The 18,227-nt window shown below is 44.5% G+C and overlaps 1 pseudogene across 2 annotated transcripts in view; it reads left to right on the forward strand.

Annotated features, from left to right (window-relative positions):
- Positions 1-18,227, forward strand: part of LOC146856504 (leucine-rich repeat-containing protein 3 pseudogene) — a 304,837-nt pseudogene that overhangs the window by 70,248 nt on the left and 216,362 nt on the right. Inside the window, exon 1 of one of the 2 annotated variants that reach the window (XR_014981503.1) lies at positions 6,240-6,388. The exons of the other annotated variant lie outside the window; for it this stretch is intronic. The product of XR_014981503.1 is annotated as a leucine-rich repeat-containing protein 3 pseudogene, transcript variant X2 (transcript). Of the gene's footprint in view, positions 1-6,239; positions 6,389-18,227 lie in introns of those variants that run through there. 2 annotated transcript variants of the gene reach the window in all.

Raw genomic sequence — 18,227 nt, forward strand, 5'->3', positions numbered from 1 at the left:
GTCCCAACCTCCCCCCACGAGAGATATGTGTCGGCAACGCCAGGTTCACCTGGAACAAGCGAGCCCCTCGTTACTTAGGAGTTAAACTTTATCATTCTCCTAATGATCTCTATGAGTGCAACCTCCGCAAGGCGCTGGCAGGCATATGAGCCCAAGTAGGCTTTTGGAGTTCTCTACCTCTGGCCCCAGTCGGAAGAATAGCCCTGGCGAAAATGGTCATAGTACCCTGTCTCCTTTACCACTTCTCAAATTTGCTGGTTATCCCCCCAAGCTCCTTCTTTCGGGAAATCGACTCCCTGCTTAATTCCCTCATATGGGGCAATGGTCATCGAAGAGTTGCCCTGACCAAGATGCAACTGCCAATAGATTGGGGAGGACTAGAGGCCCCATCCTTTGAAGCATATTTCCTGGTGGCACAGCTCCAGTAGCTGTCACGCTGGATGGCGGGGCGCTATCTTGAAGAGACCAGCTTGGAGACAGGACCCATGTCTTTACCGGCACTACGCTACCTACTCCTGCCCGGCACCCGACCTGTCTTGACGCATCCACTTCAGGTAGCAGTAGACAGGTCCTGCATGCTGCGGGTCCACTGCCTATCCTGTGGAACTCAGCTATACACCTCCTTGCTACCATTAACCGGCATGCCCCATGGTAGTGGTCACTAAACAGTTCAAGCCATGCAGACATGCATAGACCACTCATACCTCAAGATGGAGTCTCAGTCCGCGGATGGCCGACTCCTCACTTTTAATCGTTTAGTGAGGGAAAGTGGACTCCCACATGGGCAATTCGTCCTTCACAGACAAATTGTCTCGGACTGCCAGCAACTATGGGACCTATCCGAAGGGGAACCCACGACACACCTGGTACTTCACACAATCTTAAACATGGGCCCTGGGTGACACTTAATCACCTGGCTGTATAAGACCATTCGAGAACTCACTGTCATAACACTCACCCAACTAATACAAAAATGGGTGGATGAATTTGAATGTCCACTACATGACAAGGAGTGGGAATGCGCCCTAGAGTACCCCAGAAAATATCCCGGAACTCATGGTTTAAAAATGTACAATTCTACATCCTACACCGCGCATACCTAATGCCTGCACGACTCAAATGCTTCTACACAGAGACGCAGTTCTTCTGCCAGCCCCCCAGCGCAACATTCCAGCATATGTTCCTGAACTGCCCCACCTTACAATCCTACTGGGACACAGTTCACAGTACACTACAGGAGATCATGGGGCTCACCGACATTGCCACATGGGAAACCTGTGCACTAGGAGTGTTCCGACGACAGAAACAGTGTAAAGTCCAGCCACGGTTTGCATCGCTAGCCCTCCTGCTGGCGAAATGAGGAGTCACAATGCACTGGCGTGCTACCATGGGGCCCCTGCTAGCAGGCTGGACAGGAGCTGTCAACAAATGTGGTACAGCAGAGGAGAAAATGATCAGGTACAAGGAGGTGCAAGGATTGCGCCGTCATTGCATCTCCACAGAATGGGCCACACTCCTTCAGCGCTTCCGGCAACAGATGGAGGAAGCCCAACCACCCACGGCATTGCCAACCTCAATTGAGGTGCCCAACCCGGGGCCCACAGCCGAGGTCCCAAGTTGGCTTCCACCCCTTCGGAGTCCTTCCCATGTCACGCATACAGTCATGCCCCTGTCAGTCCCTACTAGAACAGATTCATCCCGCACCATGACGGGGCACGCACGCCCTGCATCATTGCCAAAAAGAATAGGTACATGCCTGCCCGCCTCCACTCCCACCCCTAGTTCGACCCCAAGTTAGAAAGCAATCAACTGTTCCCAATTTTCCACCTTTCAGACACATCACAGGGAGGTCCACTCCCCCAGGGGAAAAGCAAGTTTCATTTTCACACGCTCCAGATCCCATCTTATCACCAACCTCTATTCTTGCTCGCCTGTAACCATGATTCAAAATTTCTTGGGATGTGATTCAACATAACACATGTATTTCTAATGTGACAATGATGCATAATGATTCTGTAGAGTGGAAAATCCAATAAAATGGTTTCTTTTTTAAAATGAAAGGTAGTACCAATACTAGTTCACTGTCACAGCTGAGAGGCCAAGAATACAATGGGCATTAGCTGAACTCCCTTCTTACCCTTCATATATGGTATGTCAAACAAGAATTTGCTGCGTGAAGAGATTGCACAACTGTACAGGAAATTTAGTCAAGTTGTTCTTAAGCCAATAACTTTCATGATATTTCCTATTCCTGAGACATAAGTGGTTGTCACTACCTAAACCAACCAGTCATTCAGAAGCAATGTCCTATCAGGAAACTCCTGATTCCAATTTGGCATGTTGCGTCGATTAGCCTATTGTACTGGGGCAGAGTTATCACAAGTCAGGTACGACTTATATTTGACTGACATTGCATTAGCCCACACTGGCCTGTGGTGAAATATAGCCTGACGAGATAATGTATCTGCTCTAGCGATTGTTACTTTGTTTGCAGGAGCCAGATAGTTTTTTTAGGTTAATGTGCCTGCTGGCAAATGTGGCTAAACCTCTAAATAACGGTAGTGTGAATCTGAAATGACCCAATACAGCCTGCCATGTCACAAAGGGCTGCTATTACAGACTATCTTTCAAAATGTGTTTTATACCTAGATAACCCTGCCAGTTTCAACATCTTGAGGATTCATCTCTTTGACATAAATATTGTGGAAACCATAATGAGGGCATTTGAGGCTGAAAGCATTTGTATTATAATGACTTATCTAAACGTCTCCGCAGAACATTGACTAACATTTTGTGAACTTTGCATATTGTAGTTTAAGATCTCTGTAGTATGAATCTGCTTTACCTTTATCTAATTTATGGTCATAGCAAAATTTTATTTTGGAAAAGAAAATGTTTCTGGTGCTTTTAGCATGAACATTTTCTTATCCAATATTGTCGATAACCCATTGAAGTTCACCTCACTGTGAAGCAGTGTGGTGGACATCAACGGGTCGTCGTCTGACCTAAAGCAGTTAAAACTCTCCAAATCCATGCAGCCTGATGTCCTCTCTAACAAGAATTGACAACAAGCTGCTGGGATATTATGGCCACATTGCACTAACTTCTTTGTTCTATGATAGTAGGGGACTTCTCCAGTTCCAGGAGGCCCCACGTATGATAGGCTTCTGGGACTGGGCCACATTGAAAAGCACAGTTGTCAAAGAAAGGTGGCAGGTGCTGCCAATGGCCATGCAGAGCGAAGAGAAAATTTCAGTTGACATACATGGTCCAGGGAGAGGAGCTCTAGAGAGAGAATAACATATATTGAGAAATACAAAGAAGATAGAAAAAAATAGACAGTGTTCTAGAAAAGGAGAGATGATTGAGAGAAAGAAAGGAGAGTAAATAGACAAAACAAGAGAGAATGAGAGATGGGAAAAGAAAGACCGATGCAGCAGCAAACAGAACATGATAGTGACGACAAGGTTGAGCAAGGTAGAGGGAAAGAGACTGGAACAGAATAGAGAAGGTAAGAGAGAGCCTTAAGGAGCAAAATGAGAGTGATGTACACATAGAGAAATGATGATTGGAGATTGTAAGTGGAATTTATAGGTTATCATGTTTTGGCCAATTCACCTGGTCCAATGTGATTTTAAAGCACACTTCTGAAATATATTTTCTAGAAGGGATCTTAGTGTAAGCTCCCAAAAATCACCTTGCCTGTTGGTCTTTGAAATCCTAATAAGGTCGACCATTCTTACTTAATCCACATTTCTTTTTGCAAATTGATTAACAATGGCACCCCTTCTTATTTGCTGCCATATGCTCTTGGTGAGAAGTGATGCCACTTTCTCATTTAATGCATATCAGACATGTCTATATTTGCTGCTATAGTTGCTGGAAGCTATAGTTACTGGAAAGGACAACCCACTTGCTCAGAAGCCTGGGTTCCCCTTATGGAGGTGATTTGTCTTTCTATGTCTCTTAATGTCTTATGTCAGTCTCTTAACTGTTTCATAACATGAAGTTCAATTTTTATCTCCACTTATAGTAATGCCGAACAATACTTTTGCAGTAAATATCTTCCATTTCTAGTAGAAATGGCAGGTTTCTAAGCTTTCTACATTCACTACTCAAAAAAGTGCATGCTCGTCCACGCAATGTTAGCCACATACTTGAGGATTATATACAAGAAGTCTACAGCACGTGAAAGAGTAGAGAATGTCCATAATCTATGTCTCCTCCAATTGGAGATTAAACTACTGTCCTCAGCCAGGCCACAGGCCTCACATGGATCCATCTAAGACTCACACAATCACCTATCCTTTACCATGTCTACCTGTCTTTCTGGTGGACATCTAACAAAGGTCTCCTTTTGTGCAACACCGTTTGCACGACTTGCCTGTAACTATGAGGGGTATATGCCAATGTGAGAGACTGCTTCGAGTCCATACAGTTTTGACTACTGCTTTGGAACAAATATAATTGAACTATCCATATTTTGGCACAACATTATAGTGAAATTCATTGTGGGACCTTTCCAACATCACCTGTAAAATGACATTGAAATGCTATTTAGTTTTCACCATTATTGTAGCCCTAAAATGTTTGAAAACCCCCAGTGTTTGCGACTGGATTCCTAAAATGTTCTGGATGGATATGTTTTAAGCTCTCTGTAAAGTTAGTTTAAATTAATGGCAAGTTAAATTAAAACTTCACCACAGAATTTGGTTAGAATTAGGAAATCCCACACCTTAAGAATCGGTTGAAATTTCCTAGATTTACGTGAGGTAAGGTTTATCTTTTTGGGCCTTCTAGGTGTGATGATTTCCTGAGGTAGATTATCCCTGGTAGGACTGCAAAACAATTTTGAGTGTGGAGGCTGGACATCTACCACAAGAGAGTGGGAGGGAGGGCTCTGAGCTGAGGCCAGCTTATTTAAAAAAAAACAACTTGAAATGCTTTGCATTGCACAAAGCTTGAACAATTTAGAAAATATACAAAGTTGCAAGTCAGCCTATTTTACAACTTTACACCCTTCCACTTTAAATCCTATCTAATTGATCGCCTTTAATGTTGGATTGGGAAAGGTTGATTGAGTGTGCTTCAATATGTAACTTACAAAAAAGCCATATATTCCTTCACACAGAATCAGACAGTGTGCACCTGATAATTGAAGGCACAGAATATCGAGGATAGCACAACAAATCTAAAATGCCGACATGTAATAAAGTTTTTTCTATACCTACCTCCACATATATGTACCTACGCAATACATATATCTTCAAGGTAGGCAGGGTTAGGAATAGTAAATATATACTTCCCTATATGTATTTACCTATCACTATGCTGTCGTCGATTTTCTTGTACTACTATATTCAGGGGGTCGATATTTAGTGCTGAAACTAGTATTTGGGAAATAATGCACCTATAGAGCACAGCTTTAATGCTTGGTCATAGCTGAGGGCAATGTCCCTCTAAAAATATGTTTCTGGCGGCAGGCCTTGTTGCAATGAGTGTGTTTTTTTTTGTAAAGCTTTTTGGTCGCAGGCAGTGCTGATCCTTTGCATAGATTTGGGCATGTGGGTGCCTTATTTTGTCCCACACTGCGGGAGGTATCCAGCAGCTTTTTTCCCTGCAGTATCATAATTTTAATCTAGCAGAATTAGCCCCCTGAAAATACATTTGCTGGGAATTTTTAAACTGATGACTGAATACATGATTGTTTAAAATTGAATATTCTGATTGTGTGCTGTCACAAAACGATTTTGAAAGGATGTGAGTTTCATTGCGAACTCTTTGAAGTTGAACCTTCTCGTTCATTCATAATTATTAAGGTGGACACGCGTCTCATATTTCCAAGATCCAAGATCCATGTTGCGTTGTTTACGTATCATCTCGTTCAGGTCCGCCTGTCACCAGTGCCTGCCAGATATGGCTTCCCCGGAGTGTGGGGAGCATTTGTGTGTTTTTCGTGCCAGATATTAATTTCCAGTGCTGCCATTTGTGACTGGCAGTCGGGGACCGGGGACACCACCTGCTGGTGATGAGCGACGGGGCTGGGTCAAGGCGTGTTCTGCTGCGGTTGAGTGACAGAGGGGCGTGGCCTGCGGGGGCTGAGTGGGGCGTGGGCGTGGACTGGGTCCTTGCGCGTGGTCAGTGATGCTGAGGGTCCTGTTTTGCTGTTACAGGAGGGCGGACCTGGCTTGCGATGAGTCAGCTGGAGGAGGTATTGGGCGTGCGTGGCCTTCCTTTTGAGTGCAGAGGGGCGTGGCCTGCAGCCGGTAAGTGACAGGGGGCGTGTCTGGCAGCTGGTCGGACCCCTGCAAGAGGCACCGGATTCTGGTGGCTGCTCTCCCCTGGATTTGGGTGCTGAACTGAACGTGCCGTGAAGAGCCCGGAACAGGTAGGGGAGGCGCAGAGGAATTATTTGGGACACACCCCTCTCTACCAACCAATACCCCCTTGCCAGAACCCAGACTCGCCCATTCATCCCTTGCCCACAGTACGGCTCCCCTCAATCGCATCACCATCCAGCGTAAAACGCCCCTCCCTATTCGTCAGAGCCCTTCACGAGCTGTATTTTTTAGTAACTACAGACTACAACCACCTGAAACCAATCAAAGCGATCTCAGCATCCCTTCCTAACATAGCTCAAAACGCAGCTCAGAGCCCCCGCTAACCCAAGCTCCCCAGAAGCATCGAGCAGATCTCGGAGCTCAGCCTTCCCGAGCTTACGGCCCTTCCAGAGCGTACCGATCCCCAGAGTTCGCAGTCACCCCCACCCCATAACACACCAACAAAAGCCATCACCACTCAGTACAATCCCTTATTGGCAGGAAAAAAACCTTCCGCGCTCCCCATCACAGCACTGGCCCCTAGATTTCACCCCACCCCCGAGCATAGCCAGAGCGCCCGGAGTTTAGCCCCCACAAACTACCTACAGCTGCTTGAGGCTTCTCGCCTGAAGCTGTCCCCAGAGAACAGACTCCAGAGCTTAGTCCTCACTCAGATCATATTATCAAACCAGAGTTCATCCCTAGAGCACAGCCCCATCAACCATAGCACTGAATCCTATAAGACTGAGCCCCCAGAGCACAGACATAGCCACATGGCCATGAATGAGAAACCACTTGCCAGAGCATAAACTCTATAGCACAACCCCCGCCGCAGAAGACTGAAAGTGCTGAACCCTTGGAACACAGCCTACAACAGCATAGCTCCCAGCTCAGAGCATAGCCCCACCATCGCAAACAAGTGATGGACAGAATGCTGAATAAATTACACGTTCACCCCCAGTCAAGAGATGTGGGTTAAATCCATCCTTCTTTTGCTCACCATGGCACCCCAGTTTAGACCCAGCCATATGGCGCTACGGATTAAACCCAGATCTCTTGACTGGGGGTGAGTGGTCAAAAAGTTCAGGACTCTGTCCATCATCGTGTTGTGTTTGCATAGCCCCATCGTCTACAGCCCCCAGAGTTCAGTCGGCTAGAGCTCACTTGACTGACAGCAACCCCCGAATAGAAGACTGATCACCACCCACGACTATAGTCCTTAGAGCTCAGTTCCTTGGAATCAAATCTGCCACTGCCCTCATGCCCAGAACCTTGTCTTCGAAAAGCACACATCACACCCGCCGAGCCCAACCCGGACCACGTGAGCTCCAAACCTCAGTTCATCACCACCATCCAAGAACCCTCACAGTTCAGGCCCTCCGAGCATCACCCTGACTCAGAAATCTCGACTTCTTTCTCTCATCACAGCCCGAGCCTTCAGCCATAGCTCCCATTCATGCCAGACTCTAGACTTGAATAATTTGTTATTGGCCCTGGGGATGAGAAGTATAAGAGGACTGCCTAGAAAAGCTCAGATCCCCCCGCTCCCTTCAAAAGTGTATCCCCTGGAGGAGCAAAGATCATCCCCATTTAGAATGCAAATTATACATTTCACATGAGATTTGTTGGCAAATAATTCGCCACTTGAAGGACCCCTACTTGGGCAATTGAGACATCACCTCATTTACCTGAATCACTTAAATGGACCTAATTTCACTGCACAAAGGCATAGACAGCCTTGTGCCTGGAGACAGAAGAAACTCCCAGAGAGACCCCACGCTTGCTCACCCTCTAGCTCTCCCGCCTCCCTGAGGCCAGTGATTGGTCCACTAAGACCCTCCCTTATGCACTACATGGTCAGGCCAATCCAAGAGTATGCCACGAGGATCTTCAAACCACCCTCCCCGCTTTTTCTTCAGGCTAACAATTACATTCACCCATTGCTTCCACTCCACCATTAAAGGTGGTAGGTTTAGAATCAACCTCATCGAAACCCCCTTTACCATCCCTGTTTCCTGTCAGGCTTCTCCCGACCCTCCAAGTGCAGCTGTAGCTGCTTCTTTACACTCACACCCATTACAGTTGTCCTTTCTTGCTGTCCATCTGCTTTTACAGTGGTCTTCGTTCACAAACTAGACGCCCCCTTGGCATCCTTGCCTCAGCTCTCCCTCTCCTTCGGTACCCTCCTCCTAAATGACACCGCTCTGCCAACTTGTGTTTGTGCCTGTGACCTGCCCACTGCCTTCAAATCTCTTAATCGCAATATAACAGGCGCACCTTCCCTTTACCCTCTAAACTGCTCCATCTCTATGTACCGCCAGCATCATGAACCACAACATTTACCAGTCAGTAATGGCTGACTTGGGTATCTCTGTCTCTTCGCTGATGCAACATACACCATACCGTGGCAATCCCAGACTTCCCCTTGTGTCCTTTAGAGCACCCTCAAGGTCTGGGCCTTCTGCTCCTTCATTATACCTCACTCCAGTTAGAGTTACCGCCTCCAGGGCCACAGATAATCAGATTTCTGTTAGTCGGTGTTTGAGGTGAAATGCCACTCTTTGTAGGTGCCAGCAGTTGCTCCTTTTAATTCTCTCTAGGTTGGGTTGCCCTTCTCCTCAGTGCATACCATAACTTCAGGTAGTTGTAGAACACTCAGGAGCGCTGGCCCCTATGAAATTACATAATAGGCAGGTGCTGCTGAAGTGGAGCCTACATTTTTGTGTTTTTTATTTTGGTTTATTTTTTGTTGGCTTGTGGTGTGGCTTTCTTGTCTCGTTAGAAGCTTGCTGTTTGTTCTCTTTCTATTGTGCATCAGGACTGCTATACGATGTTTGTCAAGCTCTCCAAAAGGCCTAGCTCATGGGTGCGTTGTAGCAGGGGTTTCAGGCCTGGACTAAGATTTAGCTTCTATCATGATAATGCCTGGTTTTAGGGGATAGTAGTATTTCACGGGGAACCATATTGACAGGTGATATGCAGACCTCAATATTTGGTTGTTGCAGTGGCTAATCCAGTGCTTTCCAAACTTTTTAGAACCACAACCCAATTTTTACAATGACAAACTTTCGCTTCCTAGCTTTAATGGATACAACGAGCTTGGTGATTTTTTTTTTTTTTTTTTACAACAAAGTTTTATTCATTTGACAAGGTACAGAATTGGCGAAGCCCAACAGAGGCATTACATATATGGTATACAGCATACAGTACCTAGTTATATGATACAAAAACCAAATGACCTGCGGAACAGCAGACCAGAAGTATAACATACGATACGAGCTTTGTGAATTTTTAATGTGACTAAAGCATGGTGTGGTAGTGCATTGTCATTTACAGACAGAACATGTTCCATTTAACGTTTCCACTAAATTTGCACAGACATCAGTTCCATTAAAAAACTATATTGCACGCAAATATTATTGTGTGGAAATTGGGGGTTCAGTGAATATTTTTAATTTGTGCCCCACCAAGTAGAGTATTGATTCGTTTTGATCCTATTAAAATGTTTTTTTCCGTCACTCTTAAAAAAATAAGCAGTAATTCGTCAGATGACAGCGCCTGACATTTAACCTCTCTCTTTGAAGCGCAGCGAATGTGACAAGATAGATACCGAATTTAAAGGCTTCTTTATTTATTGCTTGGACTTTCATGTCCCACCAAAAATCTGCTGGTGATCTGCTCACAGTTTGGGAAACACTGGGCTAATCCATACCTATTATGCTGAGAAACTGTGGAGTCGACAGCACAAATCACCATATAAATGTAACAAAGCTGACCCTACCAACAAAGGTAGCCATGACTGTGCCTATCACAAGTATGGTTCTATGAAGGTTCTTCTTTGTCTTTTGAGTCCAGGGAAGTCACAGAACTCTTTGGTGAAAATTCCCAACTTAGTGTGCCACACAATTGGGCTGTTTTCCAGATGCAGGTTGGCTAGACCTATGAATACCATAACGTGTATTAGTAAAGCACACGTTCACCCGTGGGCATCTTGGTACTGTATAACGGATGTTTATTGTTACCCAAATCATTGGTACTCATTTTATCGACCTCAGAAGGATAAAAGACTGAGTGGGCCCACCAGGATTTCAACCTGTGACCATGAGGTCAAACACATGCCCCTGTAGTGGACGCATTAGTCCACTAAGCTACCAGACCCAGCCTATGTATAGCAGGACACCCTGCAGAAAAAAATGACGGCGGACTTATGATGATGTGTGGGTTGTAGGAAGCACCTGGAGCTTCAGAGTGTAATATTGGTGTGAGCAGATAAGACGTCACGTGTGAGTGGATGCCGCTTTGTGGTTGTCTTAGAGCCTGTTGAGTATGAGTGGGATTGACATTGAGTGACAGAGCGTGTATGGATGGGGTTGAAGTCAGTGGAAGTAAGAGCTCATCAGTAGAGGGAGTGAAAAAAGGGTGAAAGCTTAGTTAAAATGAGCTATGTCTTAGAGATTTACTGAATACATTGCACCAAAACTGAGTACGAAGTTGTTTGTCTTTGAAAGTCGAACATATTTCTTTTACAGTAATTTTTTTAGGATGAGCTTAACAGATGCCACACACTTTCTGTTGCGAAGCACATTAAGGGCCTTATTACGAGTTTGGAGGTCCATAGGACCGATGAACCTGCAGTGGCGGTCCGACCACTGCCGAACTGCGGACCCACCTACAGTATTACGACTGCTGGGGTCAGACTGCCAAAGGACCGCTGCACCCGCCAGGGATTAAGGAGGGATCAAGGATCCTGTGGCGGTCATGTAGTGGTTAGGAGAACTAATAGGCTTACAGTGCCGCTGAGGCATCGCCAAGCATATTAGGAGTTGCCTGTCCACCGCTTTTTTCCTGGCGGTGAGACCGCCATGAAAAGTGTGGCAGACAAGCACAGGCTCCTGGGCCTGGGGGTGCATGCGGGGGGGGGACACAGGTAGTGCCCCCCTGGTTTTGCACCCCCAGTTCCTGCACAGTGTGGCATGTATGCCGCGCCGTGCAGGAAGGTACAGTCGGTGCTCCTAGAGCGGCAGTCTACATGTCAGGCTCTTCACTAAGCCTGACCGACCGCCACCTTAGACCGTCGCGGCACCACCCACCACACCAGGATTTAACTCCTAATCTGGCAGGCGGTAAAACCATGGCTTTGGACCGTCCGCTGTAGTACCACCAAAGTCGTAATAAGGCCCTAAGTCTTACCATGAACATAGAGCACCTTAAAACCTGCCCATTGCCCACCATTGGTTGGATTTCCTTCTCTCTCGGTCGTTGCTTGCTTCTTATTTGTGTTCCAACCTGTCAAACTTGTGTTTGTCCCGTTCCAGTGAGCATTGTCACCTTATTATGTGTGTGTTTGCCTGGTGTCTATGCTCAATGTCTGGGCCCTACTTTTTGTTGTGTAAGCACTCACAGAGCGTGCATGTGCTTTGGGAGAGTCTCTCTTATGTACTTCTCTCCCCCATAAATACTGCTGCTAGTCCTTGTGTGCTTCTCCCCACCCCATTTCCTGATGCACTCCCCCATGTGCGTTTCTGTGTCCCTCCGCCCTCTCCCAAGTTGTGTCTGTGTCCCCCTGCCATCCCACATGCTGCTTCCCCATCTCCTGCCTTCCCCTTCTTGCTTCGTTGTCCCCCACCTTCTACGTGTTGGTCCCGTGACTCCCACATTCCCTGTTTTGCTTAAGAACCCCCTGTTGCTTTGTGGCTTGGCTGCTTCTCCCCACTTGTATTTTTTCCACTACTCACACACGCGTTTTGCTTTTCCGTGTTTTGTTTTTCCTTATTGATCCTACTCTGGTCGGTTTCTATGTCATGTTGTAGGCACACGCATGCATCGTGCGCGCACCTACAAAATGACACAGGAGGCCACGTAAAAAGTTTTTTTTTTTTGCTTTTCTTTATCCATACTGCCCAGCATCGGGGATGCTGTCTAGGGTAGCTAACAACTGTTGGCAAAGCCAATAGGTCAAAAAGCAAATCCTATTGGCTGTGCCAATGCTTTTAAAAATGTCCTGTCCTCTGAAATGAGTGTCTTCTAAACAAATCATGGTCACATTCATAGTGTTGGGCTTGGGAGCTATTGGTTTTTGTTATAAAATGTTAGCCTTAAGCTCTTCAAAATCTATCAAACCAACACCCCTATACTGAACACCATTGAACTACGCCAGACTAACTCTGTCACAAATTCAGCCCTATAAACCTAACCCTTCACCTCTGTCAAACAGAGCTCTAGACTGCAACAGTCTTGTGAGCCAATATGACTGTTGTTGCTGTCTCATTGTTCATTGTATAGCTGGCATACGGTGTCATCATAGGCCTGTGCATTATTATATAAGACCGCGCACAACATGTTTTTTAAGTATGGCAATGTATTATTATTATTTTTCTCCCTAAACTTTATTGGCATTTTTAACATATAGCTATTTTTTGGTACAACCGGATATCGAAGTATCCGTATACCCCCCACCTTCCCCTCCCAAACATGTACAGCTGTTGAACATATCTTTTTCAGTATGGCAATTTATTATATTGTCTGAGTAGATGGTCCTTTTACAGCCTAATAGTTCAATATATATATATATTCTGGGCAGGTGATACCGTCACATGCTGGTGGCTTATTGTCTAGATGGGTAGGTGATGCTCTTGTCTTCTGGTTACTGTTCAGCCTTAGCAGGCAGTGCTGTGTATACTCAGGGTATATTGTAGAGACCAAGTAGATGATGCAATTGCAGCGGGTAGTGTATAGTATGCACATTCGGACCGGTGATGCTGTTGGGGTCTTGTGGTTAATCTCATTGTCTGGATGGGTGATGCTGTTAAACGCCGGTGGTTGAATGTATAGACAAAGCTGGTCAAGTTTCAGTCTGGCAGTTCATTGTATTGTCGTAAGAGATGTTGCTGTCATTGTCTTGTGATTTACATTATACATTTGAGAGGGAATGTTGTTACAGGCTGTTTGTTCATTGTTTGGACAGTGTACCTGGTGCTATTGCAGTCTGATTGTTTACTGCATTGTCTAGATAGGTGTCTCTGTTGTAGTCTGGCATTTTATGAGATAGTACAGTCAGGAGATGATGTTATTGGTCAGATTTTCATTGTATAGACTATGCAGCTGAGTTTGCTGTTTGGTTAATTATTTCATAGTTTTGGCAGGTAATGCTTTCACAGTTTGGTGGTTTAGTTTATAGTTTGGATTGATGGCTGTATCTGACTGATGGTTCAATATATACATTGGATATGTGATCCTTTTGCATTCTGATGATTTATTGTATGGATAGTTGATACTGATAAAGGCTGGTGGTTCATTTAATGGTAAAAAGTAATGCTGGTAGGTCTGGTGCTTAGTTGTAGAGTGCAGACAAGCAATGCGGATGGAAACCGTTTTTTGTTTGTTAATAGATTAGACAGGTGAACCAGAGACAGGCTGGTGCCTCATGGTATAGACCACACTGGTGAAGCTGTTGTAGTCTAGCGATTTAATTTATATTTTGAAAAGGTGATGCTGTTGCAGGTCAGTAATTCACTGTTTGGACTGTGAGGCAATGACATGGTCTTTGCAGATGATCATCAAAAGATAACAGAGGTTCTGGACAATTATTCTGCTACTGTATGGTGTGCTGATGGTATAGCTGTAGAAAACTATACTGTCACAGTTGGTGTGTACATGGTAGTATTGTGACCAAATATACTGTTTGGTGTGTTGCTGCTAAAGTTATGGAATACTGTGCTGTGACAGTCTGCCGGTTCCATAGGACTACTACACTGACACTATTTAGTGTGTTAACGATATAGTCTTGAAATATTAAACTTTAACAGACTATTGTATTGATGGCATAATCAAGCAATACTACACTGCCGCAGCCTAAGGTATTGATGGTTTAGCCATGGATTACTATACCGTTGCAGTCTGATGTGTTAACTGATTAGTCCCAGAACATAACAGCCTGTTGTGATTATGTTATAGTCAAGGAAAACTGCACTGTCACAGGCTGATGTCTTGATGGTATAATCAATGAACTATACTGCTGCAGTGTGTTGTATTGATGGTATAGTTAAGAAATACTATGCTATCGTGGTCTAATGTAGTCAAGGAGTGCTACACTGCCACAGTCTTCTGGATTGAGGTTATATTTCACTGAATAGCATACTGTCACAACCTGGTGTATCGATGGTACAGGTGCTGAGTATTATACAGTCACAGTCTAGTGTGTCAATGGTACAGGTACTGAGTATTGTAAAGCTTGAGCACTGATGATAGAGGTTCAACCTTTTATACTGCCACAGTCTGGTGTAGTGATCTATAGGTACAGAGTTGTTGGACTTGGCCCTCTCTGCAGGGTCACACCCAAACCTTTGCCTTTTCACCTCCTGTTTTGATGAATTGGCTTTTGTTGGCTATAGGACTCTGTGCACTTTACCGCTGCTAACCAGTGCTAAAGTGCTTGTGCTTACTCCCTAAAACACGCTAAAATTGGCTTACCCATGATTGGCATATTTATTTTCTTATATGTCTTTAGCAAAGTGCTATACTATATACCCAGGGCTGGAAAATTAAATGCACTAGTGGGCCTGCAGTACTTATTGTGCCCCCTACTTAAGTAGCCCCCTAAAAAATGCCTCAGGCATGCCACTGCAGCCTGTTGGCAGTTTTAAAGTGCCAAATTCGACTTGGCAAGTTAACCCTCTTGCCTGTCTTAAAACTCCCTTTTTACTACATATGTCACCTCAAAGGTATGCCCTAGTCAGCCCCTATGGTCAGGAACATTGTAATTGAAAAAATGGACATGCACTTTTAAGTTGTACATATCCTGGTAGTGAAAAACTGAACAATTAGTTTTTCACTACTGTGAGGCTTACCTTTCCTATAGTATTACATTGGGTTACCTTATTACATTTAGTAAGTGCTAACGTTTGATTAGGAACAGGTAGGAAAGTCATGTTTGGTGTCTGAGGAGTTGTAATTTAAAATCTTTTTAATGGTAAAGTCGAACTTTAAGTCACAATTCTGAAAACGTTACTTATAGAAAGTTGGAATGCACAAGGGGTTGAACCTTTGTCAGTAAGGCTAGACCACTGTCAAAAGTAAAATATGCAAAAACACCAATACTGATTTTAATTGACAACGTGATTACTTTTCTATTGCAGTCACAAAACTTTATTCATGTGATCGCGCTTCATTTTATTTTTTCATTCTTTTATCAAAATGCGGTTATAAATGTCATACACTTTGAAACAGAAAAACAAAGATGTGCCTAAACAATAAACATTTGAAAGTCCACACAACTAACAGGGAGCCTATGTCATATACAACAAACTGTAATGGAAACAAAAAATCTAATATTTTAGGAACAGAAATTTTCACCACAAACACCTATAAATTAGTGATAGAAAATAGTGTGTGTCCCAGTCCATAATTTTACAAACAATAGAGTCAGCTATTGATCATCACATAAGCCAAAACCTCCTTCAGGACATCCTCCTGTATATCACCCATCCGGCTATGACTTTACCGGGCGTGTTCCAGCTATTCGAAGCGTATGGGACCCACGCTGTTTATAAAATCAACAGGGACAAATCAAGCCTGTACCCGGTGGGTGGACATCTGGATGTAAGGCCTCTCCCAGACAATTTGCGTATTGATCTGGAGGGGTTCAAATATCTAGGCCTCTACATAACTATGAAAATAGAGGTCAGTCTGGAACGTAATATTCATAGGATATTAAAGGAATTCCACGCTGACATGGAAAGGTGTAGAGCTTTACCCCTAACACTTTTAGGTAGGTCTGCAATGTATAAAATGGTCATACTGCCCAAGCTCCTTTATGCCCTCCAAATATACAACCATGAAATTCTGTATGCTATCTTCACCACAATTGAGGGGGAAGTCCGTACCCTCCTTTGGGATGGGGGCCATCCAAGAGTGGCACTGAGGACGTTGCAGAGAATCCAATACAACTGTGGTATTGCACTCCCAGATGTACTTTCTTATTTCTGAGCGACGCACGTAATAGTGATCAACGAATCAGGACATTCTCCTGGGGACCACCCGATCTAAGCCCTAGAGAGAAGCCAGTTCCAATCTTGCACGTATTTGCACTACCTCTATGGTGGCAAAGGAATGACCCAATTGCTGCCTGCAACCCAGAGAACCATAGAGACATGGAAAAGGGCGAAGAGACAGATGGGGTGAAATAAACACATTACCCGGCAAACTCTGTTTTGGGAGGGAACACAATGGACCGAGATTAGGAAGCTCAAGGGCTTCCGAACTTGGGATCAGATTGGAATTTCTAGAGTGGGCGACCTCCTTGAAGATGGAAATGTAATCCCTTTTAGCTCTCTCCAACAGGAATGCCAATTAAATGCCACCCAATACTTCAAGTACCTACAGCTCAAACATGCCTGGAGAGCAGCACACATATATCTGACCGATCTCCCCGAATATGCACCGCCGGAGAGGCGACTGCTCCAAGGGGAAATTGCGTGAAGGGGGTCTCATGGACCTATGGAACATTAATGAATACTATGTCTGCCTCACTGATAAAGTTGAGAGCACAGTGGGAAGGAACAGTGGGCAGCATGGAGGACATTGACTGAGAAGCAGCACTCATACACCCGAGATAAGTAGCCATTAAATCTAGATTACAAATCTAGATTACAATTGACACAATTCAAGATCCTGCATTGGATATATTATGACTTTGCTCGACTACACAAATTTGGCAGAGCGGACTCCCCCACTTGATTACTCTGCAAAGCAGATAGGGGCTCATACATACATACCTTATGGGCATGCCCCACAATAGGCTCCTACTGGTCCACCATCAAAGAAGAACTACACAAAATACATGGGGAAGACACACCGATAGACCCCAAGTTTGTTCTATTGGTAATACCATTGGAGGTAGATATCCCCTGAGTCAAACTCCTTTTTCTGTAACTTGGGCCTAGTGGTTGCCACAAGAAATGTAGCTAAACACGGGGGTGCCCCAGAACGCCCTACCCTTAAGGAATGAATAACTGGGATGGACCTTTTGCATGGGAGCTGAAAAAGTTACCTTTAAAGCAAGAGGTTGCCCGAAATAATTTCACTAGGTCTTTGCCCCCTGGTTGAACTACTATGGTATAGAGCTGGAAGAAGCACATGGCTAATTCCTAATAGACAAGAGCACTTTGACACACAAGGGAAGGTAGTGGATTGACTGATTTTAATTTTTATATGATGTATCTGCTGGTAATGATGATTTGTGAAGTTATTGAATGCCTGACCGACCCTGATTTCACTCCTATGTATTTATGATTTGCGAAGTTCTGTTCGATATTATATGCTGCCTACTTTAAAAAACTCAATAAACATAATTAAAATAAAACCTCCTTCAGTAAACTGTAACCATTGGTTGGAATGTCACTTTTTTAGTCAGGCCATAAAAAGGGACCACAGTTGTATATTTTCAAGCAGTAGGTTCCTTTTGTGCCAGAAAGTTTTCATCCAACTCCCTAGGTTGTAATTTGTCGATGCGTTTCAAACCCCACAACTAAGGGTTCTCCGCAGGACCAATAACTTGTGAATATTTTACTTTCAAAGCTGAACATCCCACTTAATTGTGGTGTTATTGTCTGTTCTTTTTTTATGACTTTAAAGCCATTTATTTGTAAAACACCAGGGGGGTCCATGTGAAGCCTGTGTTGCAACACTCTTAGCTGATTTTCAGCTCTCAAATAGTTAGGATCGAGAGCAGTATGCCTTCAAATCGTATTCCTCCTTAAAAATGTGGTACTTCTTTCACTGGATTCGCCAAAGCCGCTTCCTCACATGGCCCACCATGTATTGCGTTGCATTGCGTCTTCAAACTGCTAGATGCATATTTGGCACCCACTAGACGAGGGGGGCCTGTTGCCCCTCATTTTGAGCTGTATT

Source organism: Triturus cristatus, chromosome 4_1, assembly GCF_964204655.1.
Source record: "Triturus cristatus chromosome 4_1, aTriCri1.1, whole genome shotgun sequence".
Lineage (NCBI taxonomy): Eukaryota > Metazoa > Chordata > Amphibia > Caudata > Salamandridae > Triturus > Triturus cristatus.